The sequence below is a fragment of the Erpetoichthys calabaricus genome, chromosome 1 (genome assembly GCF_900747795.2).
Source record: "Erpetoichthys calabaricus chromosome 1, fErpCal1.3, whole genome shotgun sequence".
Taxonomy (NCBI): domain Eukaryota; kingdom Metazoa; phylum Chordata; class Cladistia; order Polypteriformes; family Polypteridae; genus Erpetoichthys; species Erpetoichthys calabaricus.
Genome location: NC_041394.2, coordinates 214,247,080 through 214,270,551, shown reverse-complemented (window position 1 = coordinate 214,270,551; position 23,472 = coordinate 214,247,080). Strand labels below are relative to the sequence as shown.

Below are 23,472 nucleotides of genomic sequence, written 5' to 3'. Positions count from 1 at the left end.
GTTCTTTCAAACAAGTCCCTAAAACTGTTGCAAAAAACACCATAAGAGGAAAGATCACTCAACCTTTGGCTTGAAGCAAAATGCGCAAAGAATCTTTATGAATAAAAATATTTTACTAAAATGCTCTGAAACAAAGGAACCTTGGAGGAGCTGAAAGGCCCAGAAGGAGTTTACTGAAATGGGCAATCCAGTAGCAAAGAAGTCCTAATACAAAATCCTAAAGAAAAGTCAAAAACAGAGCAAAAAATCCAGGAACACACAGAATTAATCACAGAGTAAAGCAGAACTCGCCAGCAGCACAAAGCACATTCAATGAATCGCAAGGGACTGCTTATTTTGTTCCCAGCCTTAATAGAGACGTGAGCAGTCCCTATTTAATGATATGCAGGTGGACCTGCCTTCTGGGGAAACACCTACAAAACACATGGATCATCGCAGGACAAGCAGAGTAACATAGAAGCTAGTGCACAAAACTGATACAGTAAATTTACACAAATAATAAACGTTAATAATTTTGACATAAAATAATGAAAATTGAAATAAAAAACAGAAGGCATTTAAACACAAGGAGGAACCCTGGCTGACACATAATTTGAAAATGCTCAGTGGTGCAAAAAGAGGCACAAGGAGATCTCTAAAAGGTAATCCTAAACCAAATCAGTACTAATATGTTAACCAAAAATCAAAATCCTTTATTGAGAGCAAAAAAAAAAATGTGGTGTCATCATGCCAAGATCAAAAGAGCTCTCCAAGCCCCTTAGAAAAAATGTGAATACCACTAAGTCTGGGAAGGAATTTAAAAAGATCACCAAATTATTTGAAATCAGTCATTCCACTGTAAGGAAAATCATCTGCAAGTGGCATAATTTTGTCCATAAGTGGCTGGCCCAGCAAAATCAACCCAAGACCTGACTTTTTGACACTAATTGAAGTCCCCAATAACCCAAAATCTGTGGGTAACTCTTATAAAAGTCGGTGTTAAAGTACATGCATCTACAATCAGAAAAAGTTGCACAAGTCTGAGATGTATGTGAGGTGTTCTGGAAAAAGCCTCTGCTGTCCAAAAACTATTGTTTGCCATTGAAGACATAGATAAAGACCAGCGCCTCATGTACAATGCTGTCCATAGAATTCACACTAAAAGATGGCATATGGACAAAACTGGAAATGTGTGTATGCACAAAAAGAAATCCAGATGCAGAAAACTGTTCATAAGCCAAGTTCCTCACATTTCCCTTTTATAAATCCAAATGAAGGTGAAATTTAATGCATGTGCAAATGCCTACAACCACATCCCGAATCCTCGCAGAATTTCACATATATGAGTATGCAAATCAATATAAATAGCCCCTTCCTTTTAGTGTTTTGTTAAAAGACAATGGCAAAAGCATGTGGAAAAAAGAATTTTAGTGAATGTGAAGTGGAGGCAAGGAAAAACATATATGTTGGCTTAAGCAGTGGTATAAGCAACAAAAGGAAAGTGATGGAGTAATACAGCGTGGCGGAGACACTCGAAAGTTCTGCCTGTTTCAGACAATATTACAAATGCTGACCCCTGTGCCGAGGACACAATATCTTCAGATGCTGGCTGCGCACACACCTCTGCCTCGGAAACCACTGGGTGACCATCTGGCTGTGTGCTGACAGACCCTGTTCTGAAGTCACATAATGCAATTTGAAAGGCATGTTGGTGAAAGTAATGCAGTTACTCTGCAAGTTCAGTTTATATTCTAATTCTTCATTGGTACGTAGGCTAACAGTCTTATTAATCATGCAAGATACTTTGAAAACAGCACAACAAATAGTGTTTTACAGGAGTTCACATCATGACCTTAATTTCAGTAATTACTTATAACTGGAAAATGCATCCCTTTAGCTCCTGTTCCATCCAAATAGTACTTTAACTGCATTTGTCAGATTTAGTTGTTATAGTAATAAACATTTATTTGGTTTTAATGACAAATTTAGTTTTTGTTGATTTGATTTCAGCAATGAAATAAGCAGCTTTGTCAGTCCCTGCTGTCTGTTTGTCTCTGTGATTTTGCACTTCAGTTAACACTTTAAGTGTTGTATCATTAGAAAGATTTGCCTCATGCTTCAGGCATATAACAACTGAGCCACATAAAAATATGGTAATGTAGCTTGGTTCTTGGCAAATGCCCAATGTTGCTGGGATAGATCCCAGCTCTTAGTGACCTTGAACTGGATAAGCCTGTAATCAGATGAGATGGATAAATTAATCAAGAGTTGGAGGGACAACTGCAGCCTTGTCGTGTGAATGTGAATAATCTGCTATTTTAACAGAACTGTGTATGGTGTTGCATTTAAAGAAAAAAAAATATTACACTCACCAACATTTAAAATCTTTAATTCAGAAGTTTGATAATACAAGTTTAAACAGATACACACCAAGCTTAACTGGTTACATCATTGTACTTTCAAATTATGTAGAAGTCATGCTTTTTTATTTTACTGCTAATTCCATAATTTGATAACACTCTTTTTTATTTGAAAAAGTGGAATTTTTTAGTTTATATTAAATCATGCTTGATTTTTTTAAAATAATGGATTGAATTCCTGCATTCCTACATTAAAGTCAAGCCCTTCTCATTTTAAGTTATCTCCCAATTAAAAAACAATAGGTTCTTTTTGATTTTGTTGTGACTTTTTTTTTAAATTATAAATTAAGTGATTACAGGCTTTAAAATTGGCAGTACAGTGATCCCTCGCTATATCGCGCTTCGCCTTTCGCGGCTTCACTCTATCGCGGATTTTATATGTAAGCATATTTAAATATATATTGTGGATTTTTCGCTGGTTCGCGGATTTCTGCGGACAATGGGTCTTTTAATTTCTGGTACATGCTTCCTCAGTTGGTTTGCCCAGTTGATTTCATACAAGGGACGCTATTGGCAGATGGCTGAGAAGCTACCCAACTTACTTTTCTCTTTCTCTCTCTCTTGCGCTTTCTCTGATCCTGACGTAGGGGGTGTGAGCAGGGGGGCTGTTCGCACACCTAAACGATACGGACGCTTCTCTAAAAATGCTGAAAGATTATCTTCACCTTGCTACCTTCTGTGTGCAGCTGCTTAGTGAAGCTTCCCATACTTAAAAGCTCGAAGGGCACGTATTGATTTTTGCATGTTTGTTTTTCTCTATCTCTCTCTCTCTCTTTGCTCCTGACGGAGGGGGTGTGAGCTGCCGCCTTCAACAGCTTTGTGCCACGGTGCTTCGCATACAGCCCTATTGATTTGTTTGCTTTCTCTATGATAGTCTCTGCTCCTGACAAGCACTCCTTTGAAGAGGAAGATATGTTTGCATTCTTTTAATTGTGAGACAGAACTGTCATCTCTGTCTTGTCATGGAGCACAGTTTAAACTATTGAAAAAGAGACAAATGTTTGTCTGCAGTGTTTGAATAACGTTCCTGTCTCTCTACAACCTCCTGTGTTTCTGCGCAAATCTGTGACCCAAGCATGACAATATAAAAATAACCATATAAACATATGGTTTCTACTTCGCGGATTTTCTTATTTCGCGGGTGGCTCTGGAACGCAACCCCCGCGATGGAGAAGGGATTACTGTAGTCCCTTGTGTACTTCAATTTTGCTCATACATGCCTATCAAGTTCTACAATTTGTTCAAACCCAATTTTGCACAGCACTGTGAACAATTATGCCCATTCAGCTCAATCAAAACTTTTTTTATGCACCCATAGATAATTAAATCTCTAGAAACTTGCTATTGCAGGAAAATATATTTCACTAAACTGTTATCAAATGTTCAATAACAGACATTTACCTTGTAATTTTATACTTGGGTGCACTTTCTGTTTTTTTTTCTTTGGGCTAAAACTTCCCCCTTGTCTTAAGATCTTAGAAAACACAATGCAAGACGATTTTTTTTCTTCTTTGGAAAAACAGTTACTGATGCCTGGTGTAGTGTTTCTGGTAATATGTAATCTTATTTAGATTTCTTAAAAGTAGTTATTACTGGAGGTGATTTAATTTCAAGCTTTTTATAAAATTCTGCTGGACCTGCCGATTGTCTCCTCTATGCACAGTGCATCAAGCTGTGGCATTTGTTTTATCCAGGAATCATTAGCATGAGCTTCAGTTTAATTAAATTAAATGTGTGTGTAGTCTTATATTTCCTTAACACTAGAATTACCAAAGCCTATGAAAAAAACTTGTTACCCGGCCCACCTTAAATCCATTCGCACCTCTCCGTCAGTGTCTTTTTTGTTGTAAATGTGTCGCTTAACATAAGCAGCAATTAGCCTGCTATCCCATCCCCCCACCAACGCAGAAAGGGCAGAAAGTTCTCTCAGCTCAAGTCTATTTACCGGCATGTGAGTTGCCGGGAGTTGTATAGGTAAATAATATATTGTTACTTGGAATACAGTCAACTCTACTTACCTGCAGTTCGATTAGCTGCAATCTCCGCCTAGCTGCAATGCAGGTTTTGGGCCTGTTTTTCTCGCTATACACTCCATTGCTAACTGCATTTGGTTAGCTGCAGTTCGCTTATCTGCAATTTCCGGTTTGCTGAAATGCCTTTAATATTCCTGTTTCATGATTTTCAGGTTAGTTGGCTTCGGATAGCTGTGATGGCCATACAAGTCCGTTTTCCGCTTACTGTACAGTCTACTCTGTTTAAGTACACGACCTCTGGACGAGATCGCCACATGTGCTTAAGCAGAGTTGTCTGCACTTGACTTTATGCAAATAGGGACCGTGCAAGTCATGTACAGCTAAGCGGAGTGTGTGCTCAACCGACGTGCACGCAAGTGGAGTTGACTGTAGTTGATACACTGTACAGAGAGAGACGACACCATATAAAGTTGACAGTGCCAGGCATATACGTGGACAGTGTCTGTTATGTCATTAACTCAGAAAGCCAACAGATCTGAAAAGAACATCAACTGATCGACATAATTGTTTTTTGAAAAGTTGCTGGAATATTGTTACATTAGGTCTAGTCTAATATGGCAGCGTGTAACACTTCTAAAATGTTAAAAGCCCTGTCTTTAGCGGATAGAGTAGAAGTGTTAAAATGAATTGATAATAAGGAAAGTCAAGTGTCTGTTGCCAAGCACTTTTGTGTTCGTCCAAGTCAAATCTGTCACATTGTTAAGCAACGGCAGGAGGTGATTGATGACTGGCAATAAAACGCTAATCCTGACCAAAAAAGAAAACGGGCAGGAAAATCTGAGGATGTTCAAGTCACTTTGTTGCATTGGTTCAGCCAAGCTAGAAGCAGACAGCTGCCAGTTAGCGGACTGATGTTGATTGAAAAAGCCAATCATCTAGCTGTTAGCTTTGGCATAGAGGGATTTAGTGCTAAAAGTGGATGGCTGGAGCGCTGGAAGCAATGAGAAAACATCCAGTTTAAACAGCAACACAGGGAAAAGCAGGATGGTGATGAACTTGGTGCAGAGCGTTGGATAGATGAAGTTCTTCCTGACATCATTAAAGAGTATGATAAACGTGACATCTTCACTGCTGACGAAACTGGGCTTTATTGCCGTGCCATACCAGAGGGAACATTAACGTTTAAACACCATGAAGCTGCTGGGACTAAAGTGCCAAAAGACAGACTGACGCTGCTACTGGAATGTAACATGGATGGATCAGAAAAGTTGCCGCTGCTGGTAATAGGGAAAAGCAAAGAGCCAAGGTGCTTCAAAAACATCAAGAAGCTTCCAGTGGCATACGAGGCAAATTGCAACACCTGGATGACCAGTGAAGTTTGGCTGCAGTGGCTGAAGAAGCTGGACAATCCAATGAGGTCCAAAAGACGACAAATTGTTTTGCTGTGTGACAACTGTGCAGCACACAGTGATGATATCAGACTGACAAATATCAAGCTCGTTTTTATGCTGCCCAACACAACAAGCTTAATTCAGCCCATGGACCAAGGCATAATAGCAAAATTACTGATCCCTCATGATTTGCCGTCTGATGGCTATCATGGATCAAGGTGACAATGAAACAATGAGAGCAACTGAGCTGGCCTGTAAGCTGACGCTACTTGACAGTTTGCACATGCAGAAGGATGCATGGAGTCGTGTCAGTACGTCAACAATCGTTAAACTGCTACAGACGGTCAAGCTTCGTGAAAGCTGTGGAGGGAGATAGCACTATCCCAGTTCCGGGTGCCTCAGCAGAATTTGTGGACGATCGCAGCAGCGTGGGGCTACAGCTGCCTGATGGAATGTCAACTAATGACTTTGATCGTTTCGTTGAAATCGACAGTAATGTTCCAACAAGTGCAGACAAAACAGACAAAGAGATATGCGAAAGCCTGAAGGCGTCTACTCCAGCCGCTAATCATCTAGAAGAGTAGGAGAGACTGGACACGGCCGATGTCGATGACATTCAGACTACACCTGTCATGGCACTGACGTTCGCTACTGCAGTGAAGAGCTTGGATTTTATATGAGCCTACCTAGAGTCAACTGGCTTTGATTCGTACAACACGTTTTATGCACCCTATAGCCAAATTTATGACCGTCGTCCAAACCAGGCACAGACAACAATAACAGATTATTTTCGTCGTGTGTGAACTAACACTGAGTAAACAACGACATTGCTTAATTGAAAATTAGCAGCTGTAGACCGGCAAGGCTGTATGTATATTACATGTACTGTAATCTATTTGAGGCTGGTTAGTAACAATACGTTGTGTTTATTCCTTAGCTCTAGGCACTGCAGTTAGGCGCGTCCTTTATAAGTAGGCGACCACAGTGACGCAATACATGCATAAAGTGCGTACCTAGCATGAAGCACATGGCTCACAGTCTATTATAAGCTAACTCCGCTTATTTGCAATCTCCGCTTACCTGCAATTGGGCTTTCAGCCCCCAAACATTGCAGCTAAATGGAGTGCAGTGTACATACATTTCATGTGTGTTCCGTGTCTACAACAATCTATGTAAACACATCGTTAAAACAAATGTTTTTCATGTTTTAGTAATAATTGACAAAATGTAGACATGAAGTGTATAATATATGAAGCCTGAAGTCCAAATTTCAAAAAAAATACTTTCACAAAAGGCACAAGTATAACAAGTGTGCATTTATTCAAGAATAATTACATTCTTAATCTCCGCAATTGTACTCTCAAATTCCTTCTTATGTATTTGTTAAACTAAAACATTTTTGGTGTATTCTCTGTGTTTATATCAGTAATACTAGGACCTCAAAATGAATTGCACTGTTTCTTATGTGGTCAGAAAGTTCTTTTTTGTGAGTAAAAACTTTTTTTGTAGAGAGCAGCATCGGGCAAAGCTTACATATACATAAGCAATTTTGTAGAGTGAGTAAATAGTTTTTTAATGCCCACTTTGTATGGATATAAGAACTCTTCCCAAAGATCTGGAATTGAGTTTGGGTAACTCAGTTTTATTCAAAATGTTTGCATCTTTAATCTTCAACTTTCCAACAGCTACATTTATATCTTAGCCACACTCTTTTAACAGATTTCAAAAAACTTACTTTAGTTAACACCAGAGCAGAAAGAGGAACCAACTTGTGGGTAACACATTTTCTAAAAGCAGAAAGAGGAACAAACATGTCCAATCTATACCCATTAGTAACAAAAACTTATTTTGAGATGTGGTTAGCCAAGCATAGGCACACAAGCAGACAAAGCCAAAGGCAGGCCCTGACATTAGTTAAGCCACTGCATGCTATGGAGGCATCTCCAGCACAGTTTGTTGTTTACCTTTCTGCAAAACATGCAAAATAATTTGTCCTGTCTGTTTCAGAGTGGGTTCTCACTAAAGTTTGGCACAGGTACTGAAAATCAAAGCCACTTATACCCACTGAAGTTCAACCAAATCCCATCTGTGCCTAGCGTAGTATGTACCCAAATCCAAATGTACCCTCAGAAGTTTGCACATGCATATTAGTTAACTGTACATCAAGTGTGTCAAGGTGTGAGAATTTGTAGCTAAAGCAGAGTATGTTTGTTCACACCTGCATTAATGTTTCATGATCAGATGACACCTGACCACATTAAAAAATAGGTTTAAAGGCACTGGTGATGAAGCACACAAGCCACATTTGGAGTCAAAGTGATGGAGATTACATTTAATACGAGTGGCCATGGTAGCAGGCAGGTAGGCTGCAGAAGAGTGTCCCGCCCTGACATCAGTGTAGCTTTAAAAAGTGTGCGCAATGGCGGTGTGTGTGAAGTTGACCTATCACCTTCTTCATGAGACTGTCACATCTTTGGCATCATTCTAAAGCATACCTTTTCTTTTTGAAAGTGTGGTATGTTATTGTCTTTTCACTATTTCTTGTTGGGTCTACATGACAAGCCAGTTTCCATTCTATTTAAAGGTAAATAGATGTGGTGTTTTGTGCTGATCACATAAATGCGAGTGGACACTAGAGGTGCATTTTAATGCTTGGTGTAAATGTAAATTATATACGGATAAAATGTGTATATGAAATGGACATTAAAGGAAGACGATTAAGAAACTAATGTATGTAATACAGTATGCTTTGAATATTGACAAAGTAGGCTTCTTTAAAAAAAATGTTAGAGAGCAAGATCTGGCCTGTAGGCCTTGGGTTTAATGACCTTGCTCTAGATGAAAGCACAGAAATACCAGTGTAATACGTATTTACATTTTCTGCATTTACTGTAAAGAAAAAAATCACTACTCATTTCAAAACATTGGCTTAAATTTTGCTTCGTAACTTGTGTTTACACATTAGCTGTTACTGAAAAACAGCTTTCACATGTTAACAGCTTATTCTAAAATGTTTGGGTGTACAACTGACATCACTCTTCATCTTTAACATTAAAAGCCATCATTGCCACATAAATAGTTTCCTATGATGTCACGAGTTTTGCAATACCATGCTGAGGATGTAGTAAACAATAATATTAGAACTCACCTCCTCAAAGGCATGCATGCTCACAGCAGAGACAGAACAATGTTATCAGAAAGAAAGTATGTCACTGATGCTGTGATCTGGATTTAACAGATCAGTGCTGACTTGTCAGTGGGTAGCAGTTTACAGCAGAGAAAGAAATGCAAAATGTCAAAGGCTCAAATAAGCAAAGCTTGTTATGAAATATGCAAATGCAGTTACCATTTGGCAGCCCACTCTACAATGTGGAATTTTTCTTTTAGTGTAATTCATTGTGAAGGCCTAATTTTATACATTTCAATAGGGAGGCTACAGAAACGTTTAGAACCTGTTTTGACCTGGAGGTAATGTTCATCGATATGTAAAATTCTCAGGTTGATAGACGATATTATCGGTGGGGCTAACGGTTTTGAGCATGAATCACCATTTTAACAGAAAAAGTAGAAATTGCTTTTATTGCAGTTCATGCAGTTTTCAGTTTGGCCACAGGGTGTCCTCATTGTTAATTGTCATACATTTTGACAAGGTACAAAAGTAGCCTCATTTAATATTAAAAAACACAGATGTGCTTTTGCTTGGCTAAGAAGAAACTAGCATTATGAGTCAAACAAATTAACCGAAGTTATTTGCCGAGTAAGCTGCAAGGTTATTTATTAAGAAAGATTCACCACAAACTCAAATAATCATTATACATACAGCATCCAGTGGATTACCCTTTAACAAATCTCAGCTGCTGTTCTTTATTGGTGCTACTGAATTTAGAAAGTGCAGAAAATACAAGCAGGGCAGTGCAAGATGGTACCTCAGCTGCTTTACACTATTGAATAAATTATGTTTGCTTTCCATAATATGTATTTTTCTTGCTAAGGCGCACACCTCTACATAAAATTAACCAGGAGTTAAATTAAGTGGCAGCATCCCTTTCAGTTGTAATAATCTGTCACAAATTCTTTTTGGGGCAGTGATGGAGATACATGAGCTGTCAATTGCATCACCACACTGTGTTGTTTCGCTTGTGGGAGCCTGATGCAGTCACAACACACTTGCCAAATACACTAGCTTACTTTTGGTTTATTTATTCCAAAAAGACTGAGTATTGCATTAACAGTACCAGTGGCAATATACCATGACACAGACTACAATATGCTTTTTAAGAGTATATATTTTTCAAATCTTGTGTCTTTTCTCCCCCAAAAAAGTTGAAACAACACTTGGGGAGACTGAGCAGCAATAGAAGTCAGTGAACAATCCAAGCAGATTTTCTGAACAGCCTTGATTACATTCATGCATCTAGACAGACCACAACAAAGCTGCGACTTCGGCTAGAGCTGTCACAATTGCATGATTGCAGTAGTACATCCACAGCATCTTCTGCTGGCCTTTAAAACAGTGCCACTACTAAGTTGAATCCCACAACAGAGGAGGCTGTTGGGTTTCTGACTTGTATTTTGCTATTGAAAATGTATTCGAATTTGTAGCTTTCTGCTAAAGTAGCATTTAAACTCTCTGGTGTAAGTAAATACAATGCATTGAACAGCTTATCAGTGTACAGTCGGGATACACGTGCAAAGTGTATTTACGACATGTATAAACACTTGGTTATAATCATTGGCAAATGTAAGTCCATCAGTGATGTGTGTAATCAGTCATTGATTGCCATTGATATCGCCCATCAGCTCAGTCTTCTGATAAAACATAATGTTAACACAGCAATTGGCTTCAATGCAGCATTCACAGACTCTCACGCGCTAATATGTTGTTATCAACTACTGCATCACACAACTGATGGCTGGTACCTGATTCAGGACAACTTAACTTTCTATACTAACACAAGTTTGTCATCGTTACACCACCAAAACTGACCAACACACAAGCTTGGTGCTTGTTTTCCTTCATTAATCTCACTCTGGTTGTTCAAATTTGCAGGCTCATTTTTTCATTTGGCTTAAAGCCAAAAAATTGTAAAATAGATTAATTATTTTTCTTCTTTACAAATAAATTAGCGATTTTAAATAGGTGGCTAGTGATTGCCAGTTTCTAGTCTTTGTGTTTACATTGCCTAGATCTGTAAATTATGAGGGTGGTAACCCCCCAATAGTGCATAGATGAGCGTTCATCTTCTCAAAGCAAAAAGTAATATTGTGGCTCAAGGCTGGAAATATCACCATGATAATATTGCCAAATTTTCCAAGCCTAGCTGGAGAATGAACATTAGAACACTCTAGACGAGAACAAGCCATTCAGCCCAACAAAGCTCGCCAGCCCTATCCACTAATTCTTCCAAAACAACATCAAGTCAAGTTTTGAAAGTTTGTAAAGTTTTACTGTCTACCACACTACTTGGTAGCTTATTCCAAGTGTCTATTTTTCTTTGTGTAAAGAAAAAATGTGCGAAATTTATCCTTAACAAGTTTCCAACTGTGTCCACATATTCTTGATGAACTCATTTTAAAATAACAGTCTCGATCCACTGTATTAATTCCCTTCATAATTTTAAACACTTCAATCATGTCGCCTCTTAATCTTCTTTGCTTAAACTGAAAAGGCTCAGTTCTTTTAATCTTTCCTCATAATTCAACCCCTGTAGCCTTGGAATGAGCCTAGTCGCTCTTCTCTGGACCTTTTCTAGCGCTGCTATGTCCTTTTTGTAGCCTGGAGACCAAAACTGCACATAGTACTCAAGATGAGGCCTCACCAGTGCATTATTAAGGTTGAGCATAACCTCCTTGGACTTGTACTCCACACATCGTGTTATATAACCTAACATTCTGTTAGCCTTCTTAATAGCTTCTGATCACTGTCGGGAAGTCGATAGCTTAGAGTCTACTATGACCCCTAAATCCTTCCCATTTTGTATTCAGACCTAACATTTTTACTTCCTATGTGTAATACTTTACATCTACTGACATTAAATTTCATCTGCCACAAAATCTGCCCAAGCCTGTATGCTATCCAAGTCCTTCTGTAATGATATAATGGATTCCAAATTATCTGCTAATCAACCTATCTTGGTATCATCTGCAAACTTAATCATTTATATATAATATATATATATATATATATATATTTTTTTTTTGTTCTTTATTTCGTCTTATACGATTTCTCGTAACCCTTGGGGTTAGAGCGCAGGGTCAGCCATTGTACAGCGCCCCTGGAGCAATTACAGGTTAAGGGTCTTGCTCAAGGGCCCAGCAGAGTAGGATCTCTTTTGGCAGTGACGGGGATTCGAACCGGCAACCTTCGGGATACCAGCGCAGATCCTTAGCCTCAGAGCCACCACTCCGCCCTCAATATATTAAAAAGAGCAGTGGCCCTAGCACTGGCCCCTGTGGAACACAACTCTTAACATCGGCCAGTTCTGATGAGGTTTCTGGTATCATCACCCTGTTCTGCTTCCTGTGTCTGAGCCAAATCTGCACCCATCTAAAAACATCACCCTGAACACCCACTTCTTTTAGTTTGATTCCCAACCTCTCATGTGGCACCTTATCAAATGCTTTCTGAAAGTTCAGATAAATAATATCATATGCTCCACTTTGATCGTATCCAATTGTTGCCTCCTCATAGAATTCCAGCATGTTAGTAAAACATGACATCCTTCATCTGAACCCATGCTGACTGTTCAGAATAACTCCTGTCCTTGCCAGGTGTTGATCAATCTTATCTTAAAACATAATTCGCCTGCCTCCTCACTCACGTCGTCCGAAGCCGAATGCGCAGTCGCCTTCTTTGCACATCTGAAGCCAAATGCGCAGTCGCATTCTGCGCAGCTTCCCGAAAAAACTTACGAGACCGACTTCCAACCCCAACATCGCAGCAGGCGGCGGATTTACGGCCACAAAAATTCAAAGAGAAAGGCGACTTCGATTAAAGCTCTAGAGGCCTGAAAGGCAATTTTGACTACAGCTCGAGGCCTAATTACGCATTCTGATTCAATTACACATTCATTCTATACACCTATATCAGGTTTGTGGTGCTTATACTTATTACTATTCCATATTGTACTGGAACATTCATTATTCAATATTATACTATAGGCCTGGAAAATTCATCAACTACCAGTACAAGCCTGTACAGTAATGTGTAAAGCGGACTACAATCATTACAAAACAACTTCTTCGTTACTTATCATTTGTTCTTCATACACTGCTGACACAAATTCGTGCCTGTTTCATCTTACGTTGTCAAAATGGGCTCTTTGTCTAGTCCTTAATAATTCCTTCCATTAATTTTCCTGTGATGCATGTTAAGCTTACTTGCTTATAGTTGCTTGGATCTGCCCTGTCACCCTTTTTATATAATGGGATGATATTTGCCATTTTCCCATCCTTCGGAATCTCTTCAGTACGTAGCGACTTCCTAAAAATATGTGTCAAGGGTTTATATATGTACTCACTAGCCTCCTTAAAAACTCAATGGTAAATATTATCTGGTCCTGGTGATTTGTTTGATTTCAGCTTATTTAATCTGAGCAGCACTTCTCCCTCTACAATTTCCAAATCCCTCCGTACCTTCTTAGTAGTCGCGTTTACCTCTGGGAGGTTATCCACTTGCTCACTTGTGAACACCTCAGAAAAATGTAAGTTTACGGGATTCCCTATTTCATTGTCTGTATCTTTTAATTCCCCTTTACTATTTCTGATGCATTTCACCTCCTCATTGACTACAGTAATCCCTCCTCCATCGCGGGGGTTGCGTTCCAGAGTCACCCGTGAAATAGGAAAATCCGCGAAGTAGAAACCATATGTTTATATGGTTATTTTTAGAATGTCATGCTTGGGTCACAGATTTGCGCAGAAACACAGGAGGTTGTAGAGAGACAGGAACGTTATTCAAACACTGCAAACAAACATTTGTCTCTTTTTCAAAAGTTTAAACTGTGCTCCATGACAAGACAGAGATGACAGTTCTGTCTCACAATTAAAAGAATGCAAACATATCTTCCTTTTCAAAGGAGTGCGCGTCAGGAGACAGAGAACAAAGCAAGCAGTCAAAAAAAAAATCAATACGGCTTTTTGGCTTTTAAGTATGCGAAGCACCGCCGGTACAAAGCTGTTGAAGGCGGCAGCTCACACCCCCTCTGTCAGGAGCAGGAAGAGAGAGAGAGAGCCACAGAAAAACAAAGTCAAAAATCAATACGTGCCCTTTGAGCTTTTAAGTATGCGAAGCACCGTGCAGCATGTCCTTCAGGAAGCAGCTGCACACGGCCCCCCTGCTCACACCCCCCTACGTCAGCGCAAGAGAGAGAGAGAGAAAGTAAGTTGGGTAGCTTCTCAGCCATCTGCCAATAGCGTCTATTGTATGAAATCAACTGGGCAAACCAACTGAGGAAGCATGTACCAGAAATTAAAAGACCCATTGTCCGCAGAAATCCGCGAACCAGCAAAAAATCCGCGATATATATTTAAATATGCTTACATATAAAATCCGCGATGGAGTGAAGCCGCGAAAGGCGAAGCGCGATATAGCGAGGGATCACTGTATTCTTTTACTACTAAAATACTGAAAGAATCTCTTAGGGTCTTCTTTCGCCTTATCTGCTATATTCCTCTCCAACTGTCTTTTAGTGTGCACACTTATTGCTGCAGCACAACAATAAAAGTAAATAAATAAATAAAGTTAAGAAGAAAATAATATAAGATATTAATATAGTTAAGATTAAAATAAATTTTCACTTATAATTCACAGTTCTATAATATTACTGCTGTTATAAGTGTCATTTGTCTAACCATTATTGAAACATTCATATAATAATTGAATAAACTGTTGTAGTTAGTGATGCATTTGTATTGGCCTGATATTGCCTCCTTGGTACTTTTACTTTCAATCAACTCTTGACTTTTTACGAGTTTGAGACGAGTAGCGGAATCAAAGTCAGTTGGTAAAAAATTTAAAAAGACACTAAGGGTGTACTCACACTGCAAATTCATTCCGTGCCTGAGCATGTTTGTCCACATGTAACCCCGCAAAGTCTAGTTCGTTTGACTAGTGTGATCGCTCTGTGCCGGGCCAACCATACCTTGCCCTGGCATACTTGGAAGAGGTGGGCACAAGCACGGTTCAGTAGCATTCGGAAACAGTGTGATCGCTAAACGTGCGTGAGCACGGAAATCAGATATGACGTCAATAATGCGACAAGTCGGATAGTCTCCATAAAAATCTTGTACGTGCAGCACGTTTAACTGCTAAACGCTATACTGCACACTCAAAAAATCTGTAAGAGGGTAGAGTATTATCTTGCCCTACATGACTCCAAAACAACCACAAAATAAGTAAAATCTGTTTCACATGCATGCTGTCACTCCGTGTTTGGACTTTGTATTGACTTTATACGAACTCGCATGATCATGGTGAAAGCGTGCCAGGGCCCAGAACGTTAAACACAGTGTGAGTGCAGCCCAGCAGGGGAGTATTTGGTGGGGGGGGGTAGGTAGGTGGGGCAATTGCGCTTTGGCACGGTATGGAATAAATGTGCCTACTGTGAGTACACCCTAAGTCACTGCAATTTTCTCATACAAAAGAAGGGAAGAGTATGTAGTGGTGAAAAAAACGTACAGGAATTTTTATCGCTGTGCAAAGTAATACCTTTTAAACATATGGCACTCACATGTCAGTCAGATTTCTTTATGTGCTTGATCTTTGTGTTTGTGCAGGGCTATTATGCAAAGTTTATTTCAACTTGAACTGTCACAGACAGGGTTTGAAAAATAAAACTTTTAAACCTTTCCACTTGGTATATTTCTGAAGTCATTGACACGCTCGTGTCAGTTACTGGAGGGAACACCCTATACTGCAAGATACTCAATCAGGTTTGGGCTGCAAGCAAACTATACTTTGAGATGAATGTAATGACAAAGAAACCACTATTTACTGTATTTATACTTAATAACAAAATAAATAAAAACATAAAAGCATTGAATGTAAAAATACATATAGATCAAATTAATCTGTGCCAATTCCTATTTTTTAGTGTTTGACAGCTCTTTAAATGTGCTTGAGTTTTTTTTTTCCATTTTACATGTAACCAATGTATGTATTTTGCTACTGCCCTGAAATTTGCACATCACCCCTTGATGCTTTAAACCTTCATGTAAGTTTCCTTATGCCATCTTTAATTCTTTGCAAGATGCACCTCAGAAATGCCATAACTCTGAATTAACCTTAAATTCCACCAAAGTTGTGTTGGCTGCTTGGAAGTTTTTCAGACAAAAAGCAAAGTATTCAACACCATATAATTAATGTGATGGCAAAATTTCGAGGAGAGATGCCAATTTTTTAACACTACTAATTTGAACAGGAGAAAGTTGTCACTTCTAATTTAAGCCTGTTCCAATTTTTTGAGTTATTAGCTTGTATCATCTTTAGTAATGTGTAATTATAGGGAAGAAATGCTTAACACAAGAACTACCAGAGTCTCCGAAAAAACTCGTAGATCCGGCCCACCTTAAAACCGTTCTCACCTCTCTTTTGTCTTCTAAATGTGCCAATTAACATGAGCAGCAAGCAGCCGGCTATTCCATCCCCCAGCAGAACGTTCACTAAGTTTTCCCAGCTCATGCATTGTTTGATTATCTGGGAGTGACTGAAGTGCTGGAGTTTTAGAGTGGAAATAATAGATCACTATTTGGAACATATACATTTCATGTGTGTTCCGTTTCTACAGTAATCTGTGTAAACACATTTTTAAAACAGAAACGTTTTTCATATTTTAGTAGTAAATGACAAAATGTAGGCATAAACTGTATAATGTATGAAGCCTGAAATCCAAAGATCAAGTAAACACTTTCACAAAAGATTCAAGGAATAGACAACAGCTTTATTGGCATAGTGGTAAGATTTGCTGACTTGTAATCAAGAGTCCCCAGTTCGATCCCCACTCACTCCTATATTTGCCGTTTTCAGTAGTGAGCTGCTCCTTTTGTTAATATTATACAGTACACATATACATTTGGTTTGCGTCTGTAACACAGGGTGTGCATTTATAGGACTTGTAAAAGTTAATGTTTTTTTAACTTTTATTCTCTCTAAATCACGATCACGATACATACTACCGCCCCCCACCCAGGGATCTGACGCTGTTATTTTTCATTTGAAACGGAATAACTGGAGATGTGAGTGGTGTTTTGAGACAATGGAACTGGACATTCTCTCATCTGGAGGGATAAAAGCTGACACACAAACGCTGGTGAATCTGCCTTCTTCGTAGCTCACCGTCACTTGATTTTTTGTTATTCAGTTTTATTGAGTGTTCTGCTCATGCTGAATTAGTGTGCACCTTATGGTGTATGATGTCAAAAAAACACAGACGTAGGTATATATGATATTTGGAATTATTTGTTTTATGACCTGTATAGTACATTTCGGAAAACTTTGTGGCACGGATGCAACATTATTGATATTATTCATATTCATTAGCATAACATCTTGTGGTTTGTAATCAGTGACTGCGTGTTTTTTTCCCCCGAACTTGCCAGTCCCCACATGTTGCTGTATGCTGTTTCTAGAATAGTACAGAGCAGTAAGTTCAGCACTATATGCAATCATCAGATTCAAATGTTAGCTGTTCACACACACGGAAGGATAGTCTTTCCTACATTTACAACGTGTGTACCTGTTACAATGTACACGCTTCTCACTATGCTGTGGTTCCTATTACACACCTGAAAGAAAGAGACAATATATGTGAAAACATCATCGCACTAATGCAATATCATTTGAAAATGAACAGCATCAGATTGGGTGTGGATTTATGTTGGCGCTATTACTGAAAGAAAAAAAGATCAACATGTGCATTGATCCTGCAGCACTGAATAAGCTCACACGCTCTAACATCCCTACCCCTTCCCCCCCACCCCCATCTGACTCTTAAGTAACAGCGCAAGTACAGACGCAAACCAAATGTGATCAAGAGTCAGATTGGGTGGGGGGGAATGTTAGAGCACGTGAGCTTATTCAGTGCAGCAGGATCAACGCACATGTTGATCTTTTTTTTCTTTCATTACATGTGCCTTCCCTGTTTATTTATATATCTAGTGACTTTTCTACCTGTCTGTCTCTCTATTACGCATTGCTCTGTCTGTCTGTGTGTTATGGATCTTAAAAATAACAGTTATAACGACACTTGTTCATGTTAATTGCAGTCTCAATTGTTAAAAAAATATTTTAAAAGGAGCAACCCACATGAAAATATAACGATCTCATTAACTGACAGTACATACCAATTTATAAATTTTATGTCCGTTTGAGGTTAAAAAGAAAAGAAAAAAAAAATTCTCCTAAATGGGGAATCAAACTCAGGTCTCTGAGGAACAGTAAGCCTGTGACGCTCTGAGACAGCAAATCATACCGCTACACCACGGAAGCTGTTGTATTGTTCTTGAACCTTTTGTGAAAGTGTTTATTTGATGTTTGAAATTCATGCTGCTTCACACATTCTATAGTTTATGCCTATAGTTTGTAACATTTATTACTAAAATTTGAAAATGTTTGTTTTAACATTGTGTTTACACAGATTACTGTAGAAATGGAACACACATGAAATGCGTGTGTTCCAAATAACGATCTATTATTTCCACTCTAAAACTCCACTTCACTGCCAGATAATCAATCAAGGCATGAGCTGGGAGATGCTCGTGCACGTTCTAAGTCGGTGGGGGGATGGAATAGCCAGCTGCTTGCCGCTTGTTTTTATCGGCACATTTAGAGGACAAAGGACGCTGGTGGAGAGGTGCGAATGGTTTTAAGGTGGGCCGGATCTACGAGTTTTTTCGTAGACTCTGGTAATTCTAGCGTTAAAGACCATTACAATGCATTCTTTAGTACATTGAACAATTTGTAAAGCAGGTGAAGACTTGTGGTGTCAGTTGGACAATTTGAGCAAGAAGCATTAAATGTCAGAACACTTTTTTTCTTTGGTTAAGTCACTTTGTGTGTGCAATGATTCCAGGTTTTTGTGAAGGACCATGTTCTCATGTGTGTTCAGCAGGGTATAAGTCATAAGCATGTCATGATTTACATACACTGTGAGCAAAATAAGAAAGTAAAATTCAAGTAAAAATATTGATTATACAAAACTAGCACATACAATGTGCGGATTCTTTTTCTTGGCTACTTTGACATGAAAGCTTCTGTGAGAATTGTGCATCAGTGTGGAAGTGAAAGGCTTTTTAGTGCCCTGCTTTGGAAGAGGATAAGTGACTGATAATGTGTTGTGTTTTGCTTTACCATAATGTTCAGCTATTTTGTGCCAGCACTACAGGACAAAGCTTCTCGTTTTACATAATGCAAACAGCCAGTTTATTTGTAATAGCAATGGACCATCATTTTTTCATTTCCTTTTAAGGGCCACACGCAGTGTGGCAATGGTTCATGGCAAACACATTCTAATAATGTTTATTTTGTGTTTGGAAAACAGATGTTCGTTGAGCTGTTGTGGTCATCACAGTATACAGTCTATACTGTCCAATATCATTCATTGTAAAAAAAAAAAAATGGTGAATACTCCTTGATGTGAAATAGTTGTTTGTTACTTTTCTTGTTAATTCAGTGCCAATAAATTTTGCTCACAAAGCCCTATTTTAATTTTTTTAACTATTTAAATATGTATAGAAAACATTTATCCATAATAGATATGGCATAAAAGAAAATAAAATGCTTCTCATAATTACACGTTGCCATATTTTTTAATTGCTTCTTTTATTTACTTATCTGAAACAAGGCTTAATTTAATAAAAGTATTTTTTTCTATTTATCTAAAAAATACATATTATCACACATACATCTATAAATTTGTGTATAATTAACAACTTAATTACTGTCAAGCTTAAAAAAGCTGATACTGAAAAAATATTTTTGACTTTTTTTTTTTACTGATCAGTCAAAGTACTGACTACCAAGAGATTCCTTTGTAGTGAAAATAGGTTGATATAGGTGGATGAATAATCAGAACATCACTATCTATTGTTTCAAAAAGCTTAACAGGGCCCATCTTATTTATCTTAATACAACATTAAAGTAAATACTTCCAGAGTGGAGGAGAAATAGGGTTCTCCTAACTGAATAAGTAAGATGACAAGTGATAAGTGTGATGAAAGATACAGCAATAGGTTTTTCTTCACCTATTACTTCAAATAATACTATACAGTGGAGTATACAGAGGAACATACCATCAACATTAAACAGGGTTTCTTACTTTTTTTTGTTCCCTTTTTAGTGTCAAAGCCTTTCTTTCTTAGAGAAACGTTTCCGATCATTGCACCTAATCGAGGCCAGTTGTCAGAGCACTGTCAATTGCTTGATCAACCTGCAATGACCTAGCATGGCCCAGTTTGAATTCCATTCAGCGACCCATTACTGTTAAATACAACAGTAATTTGTGACCCAATGGACAACTTGACATAATGGGTTACTTTTTGTTCCAAATCCTTTCCTTACAATCCCCTTACTCTCTAGCCTTTTGGTGAGGTGGATAGCCAAAGTCAATAGAAATTAATCTATGTTGTTCATACAACAGAAGCTTGTGAGTCTGGAACATAATTTAGTCCATGCACATAGGTCAGATTCAAATCCAGATATGCAAAACACAGTGAACATACAGTATATCCATAATTACCTCTCAAATACTTTTTCTGCATTATGACATAGCAAGACTCCTGGAAGCTTATACACTGTAAGAGTATACAATATATTACAACAGATAGTAATTGAAAGTTTGATAATAGATGTTAGAGGTAATAGTATAATTCATGATATTACTGGGGCGGCACGGTGGCGCAGTGGGTAGCGCTGCTGCCTCGCAGTTGTGAGACCTGGGGACCTGGGTTCGCTTCCCGGGTCCTCCCTGCGTGGAGTTTGCATGTTCTCCCCGTGTCTGCGTGGGTTTCCTCCGGGTGCTCCGGTTTCCTCCCACAGTCCAAAGACATGCTGGTTAGGTGGATTGGCGATTCTAAATTGGCCCTAGTGTGTGCTTGGTGTGTGGATGTGTTTGTGTGTGTCCTGCGGTGGGTTGGCACCCTGCCCGGGATTGGTTCCTGCCTTGTGCCCTGTGTTGGCTGGGATTGGCTCCAGCAGACCCCCGTGACCCTGTGTTCGGATTCAGCGGGTTGGAAAATGGATGGATGGATGATATTACTGATATAATTTAAAAGATAAGATTTAGTAATATTTCATATAATATGTGTGTGTATATGGAATAGACTTACCGACTTGAAGACTTGCCTATCTCCATCATTCTTTGGTCAAAAGTCCTGTCTTCAGTTCAAAAAGCACCTCCTGTGAGTCTTTGAGTTTCCTGGTGACATACATACAAAGTACATGGGATAAGTAACATAGAAAAAAAATCATTTTTGGGGTAGAGTATTCCTTTAAGTATTAAACATGTAATGGCCGCCCCAGTGTTCTCCCTAGCGTCTTTTAGCTGGGCGCTCCACCCGACTAATTTTGTTGAGCACCTGGCTGTCATCTCGCATGACATTGTGAGATGACAGCCGCAGATCTAATAATCTGCAGAGATGGCAAGGGACGAGCGGGCAGGTGGGCAAATATTGCTAAAGCTAATAGCAGGGGACGAGGTGGAGCGGAGTTCACAAGCAAAAAGTATGGGGAGGTGGGGTTTCGAGAGGGGGGTGTACATGATAATAGTGGGGGTGGAGCAGCTTAATACAGTAGCAAGGAGTATGGAGACGTGGGCGGGCGAGAGGGGGCTATACATGCTAATAGCGGGAGCAGAGCGGCAGTTCACAAGCAAAGAGGATGTGGAGGTGGGCAGGCAAGAGGAGGACTGATAAAATAAAAAAAAGTCTAGTGGAACCAGCCTGTCAGATATCAGAAAAAAGGGAGTCAGGAAGTGATGTCTCTGTTCTCAGTGTCAGTGCAGTCTGTATAGTGTTGCTAAGCGTACAGCAGCTCTCTTCTTGTTCAGTACATAGCAAACCAATATATATATACTGTATATATACAGTTGTTTAAGCATTAGGTGTGTTCTGTGTGCAAAACTCCTTGTAGCACTCACTGTGGTTCCTGTTTAAAGTGACTCCATCTACCGTTCTTATATTTGCTCATATTTGGACCTGCGTCCATATTGCAAAAAGTGTGCAGAAACCCTTGCAGCACACACTGTGTCCTGAGCAAAAGTTTTGTTACTGAATTGCTGAGGGTTTTGTACAGAAGCTTATTAGGGCCACAGTGAAGAAAAAAAATACAGACAAAGTGAAGAAAAAAAAACTATATGTCAAGAATAAAGTCGACATGTTGACTTTATTCTCAACATTTCCACTTTAATCTTGACATTTATGATGAGAATAAAGTCAACATGTTGACAAATTGCTACATAACTTATGATGGGGTTTGAGAAAATCTAGTAAATTAAATATTCATTTTAAGATGAAGTTTAGTTTACGATGTTCTACTTTAATGACAAACTACAAGAATAAAGTCAACATGTCAACTTTAATCTTGAGATAAACGGCGAGAATAAAGTAGAAATGTCGAATAAAGTGGAAATGTCAACTTTATTTTTGACATAAGCGTCGATATTAAAGTAAAAATGTCGAGAATGCATACCTGCCATAGTGCAAGTGTGAACTGAATATCCAACAGGCTCTCACTTTCCCACTCAAAAGTCTTATTCATAGGTACTGTGGACGCTAGGGGTCGCTGTTGCCCCGTTGAACCCACCAGACAGACGTCCCAGACACACGTATAAAAGCACAAGAAGATTTTAATTATAATATTCTTCAATAGCAGGGCACAAAGCACAGCACACTCCACAATTCTCCAATAATAAGCACAATAATCAATAACAATAAATACAATCCTCCAACTCCCAGCAGCTCTGTCACACTCCCACCCAACTCTGGCTCTATCTGCTGGGGTTTCCCATAATCCTTTTGTAGTCCATGACCCGGACGTTTTCCATCTCCGGGTCAAACGCCTTCTTCAGGTGCCCTGGAAGTACTGCGGGTTTTCGTCCTCATGACTCCTAAGTACGTCCGGGTTAACGTCACCGCAATAGTCCCCTGGTTCTTCTACCCAACAGGGCTGAAGAACCGGACTCCATGTCCTATGCTGCCCTGCGGGAATCCAGGGAACCATTTCCGTCCAGGATAGCTGCCATCTAGCGTCCTGGGGGATGTATAGCCCTAAAAAGTCTCTCTCTCTTGGTTGAGGGACGTCCCGGCCAGACTGTCCATCACAGTACTTTTAATTTTTTTGAAACGTTTTACCAACACGAGCAAAAAAAATTTTCAGAAAACAACAGTGCTGTTATTTCAGAAAAGAGACATCACAAACTAATGTGATGACTAATCAAAAATGGATGTGTTTGAATCTCCCAAGTAAAACAGAACAACCTCACCGTGCTTCCTCTGCGAATGGTGGATAATAATGTCCAACCCCGGGGTTTCTGGCGATGATGGAGCTGTCGTGATTTCGACGGAATGAGAAGCAAACTGGAACCAGGCATGATGTAAATAATAGCAGAATAATGTTGATCGGTTGTCGGTAGTTGAAATCTCCGTTTCTCTCCTTCCTCCTCCTCTTTCCCTCCTGATCGTTTAAATAATGAAGAGCCGGATGTAACTGAAAAA

The 23,472-nt window shown here is 39.1% G+C and overlaps 1 protein-coding gene across 1 annotated transcript in view; it reads left to right on the top strand.

Moving 5' to 3' along the window:
* smo (smoothened, frizzled class receptor) overlaps window positions 1–23,472 on the top strand; it is a 98,226-nt gene that overhangs the window by 13,126 nt on the left and 61,628 nt on the right. The gene's annotated exons all lie outside the window — the stretch shown is intronic.